A 2,782-nucleotide genomic window follows, 5' to 3' on the forward strand; every position below is an offset into this window, starting at 1 on the left:
TATATATATATAATAGATGAGTAATATTTTGAGTCAAAATTGAGTTAAATATGAACGAACAAATTTTTATTTATGTAAAATTGGTTTATTTATCGAGCATAAAAAAAAATTCGTCTAACTACGCACTATTTCGTCACAGTGTGCAGTCCGCAGCTTCTATCAGCTAAACATGTGCTAATGGATCTCCACTTGACATGTATGGGCTTGAAAGCAAGTTCGAGGACCATATTTGATCTTAACCAATCTACATCAGCAAATAAATAGCGGAAATACCCCTATTCTTCCTCCCATTCCCGCTTGCTTGCAGTGCATTTTCGTCAAATAACTTCAGAATTAAATGTGACCTGATGCCGAGTACCGCTAGGTTAATGAGAGAGATCTCTCCTGTACATCGGACCTGAAGATCCGAAGAGAGTTCCCCACTCTTCAGACATCGGAGAGCCCACATCGGCGCAGTGCAGTCTCGGCATGTGTGCTTTTCAGGACCGATCCAATCCAACAATTGTCTTACAAAAAGCGGAAACATCATGAATCAAAGCCTTACATTATTACTTTAGGATTGAACTATATGTTTACTTTTGAATCCAAGGGCTCCAAAGAGAGGACAGGTTATCTGTTTGTCAGTGATGGAAAGGCGGGATTGAGGAGAAGATCGCAGAGCTGGTCGTTACAGTAAGGGAGTTAAGTGTGGCCCAGAGAGCACGTACATTGGGTCGGGAGGCCGATTTGGTGGCTCAATGTCAGAATGGGCCCTTCCACCAATTAAACTCGTCGGAGGTGCGGGATCTATGCATATGAATTTAAGTACGTCAATTGATTGTAATTCAATCATGCTGCACCAAAGTATTCATGCATGTGACATTGTGGCAGTCCCCCCTAAACGGTAAATTACGCGTATTCCCTTGGATGAACAGACAATAAGCCAAATAATAGAAAACATAAGATAAATTTAATGCCGGTTTGGGATAGCTAAAATTTATTGAATAATTCGCTGATAGCTGATTAAAAATAATTTGTTGATAAGCTAAATGTGATGACTATTATAAATTTTTATTTTTTTAGAAAAACCATACCGCTACTAGAAAGCTATCATCACACCTAAATAGGTGCGGTGTGTAAACGTTGTTTTCAGCGTTTTGAAAGCGCATAATATATTAAAATGCAATTTACCCAAACAAGTCAGGTGCGTTTTCAAAAAGTCACTGCACCAAATAAGCTGCCCCAAACGGACTCTTAGGGTCGGTTTGACGCAGCTGTTGATTATTTATAATCTGTTGATAAGCAGATTATTTATAATCTGCTGATAAGCAGATTATTTTGATAATCTGATAATCTGCATATTATTAGAATAATCTGGTTTGTTGTTTGGGGCAACTTATTCAGATTAGCTTATTGGTGGTTAAATGACATTCCTGCCCTTGTTATATAAAACTGTATGGGGCAGTTTATTCAGAATAGCTTATTGGTAGAACAGAAGAATATAGTGCAGAAGAATATCATCATCACATATTAATTCCAAAAGATGACATACAGTTCTCACACTCTCGTGAGTACCAGAAGAAATAAAAACAGTATAAAGACAAGTACAACTACAATAAGAAATATTAAAAAAGAAATATTAAAAATATTAAAATATTTAATTTTAAACTCTGACTACGTCTGTCATCATCTACACTATCAACCTGGGAAAGCATCGGATTCTCATGACTGATGGCAGTGTAATATGTGGGACTGTCAGCCCACCGGAAAAAGTCGCAACGAGTTGAAACACCCTTAGCACAATCGTAGAACTGCCTACCAAAGCTACGAAACGGACGCTACGTGAGCAACGGAGACAGTAGTCCACAATAACACAAAATACCTCAGTCTGTGACTGATATCCTATAAGTCATGTTTGTATTACTGCGAAAAAAATCAAAAAAAAAAGTATGTCAGTACTTATCCCCAAAAAATAAAATAGACATACAAAATTAATCTACATATATACGAAGAAAAGAAATACTTGCTGGATTAGCTGTCATATATAGCATCTGCTATAGACTGCCATTTCGGCTGCACCCTCACCGTCCTGAGTTTCATATTCAGTAGACTCGATCTCATTATCAGCTAAAGATCCTGAAGGCTCTAGGGAGTCAATAATTGGATTATCATCAGCAATATTGTAGTCCGTATCTGAGTCGTCGGATGAAGTTGTGAAGTGTCATAGTGGCCAGCACAATATGCAACTGTTTGGGAAATGAATACGAGGGCATATCACGTAGGATAACTCTTTTTTTGTTCCGCACTCCAAGCATTCTTTCAATAACCCCCCGTAAAGAGGAGTGTCGTTTGTTAAACATTTCTTTTTTGTCATGAATCGTACCACTGCTCGCTCAAAATCAAGAATACGGTATCTAGTGTCTGGAAAGGGCTTCATGTAGCCCTTTAGCATTGGATACCCATGTTGGCACTATTTTTGGTGTGGAGTTTGTCCGTAAGAAGCTGTCGGTCATCGGAATTGAAATCGCGTTGCCCGCTTCGGAAGGACGTTAAAAAAATTTAGTTTTGAAAAAGATGAAGTCAAACTGACCCCATAATTTTCATAGTTTAAATGGAAGAGCACTTTACCTCAAATTCTGTATCTATCCCAATGGATGAATACAAGAATTGAGGGTGAGGCTCGATCAAATAAACTAGAGAAAGTCATAACATCCGTTTGATCTGCGGAACCAATATATTGGCCGACAAATTCCCCTATTTAATATAAGGAATTAAATAGGGTTTATATTGTGCTGGGTTCGGT

This window comes from Phalaenopsis equestris, unplaced genomic scaffold (genome assembly GCF_001263595.1).
Source record: "Phalaenopsis equestris unplaced genomic scaffold, ASM126359v1 Scaffold000202, whole genome shotgun sequence".
Classification (NCBI taxonomy): Eukaryota; Viridiplantae; Streptophyta; class Magnoliopsida; order Asparagales; family Orchidaceae; genus Phalaenopsis; species Phalaenopsis equestris.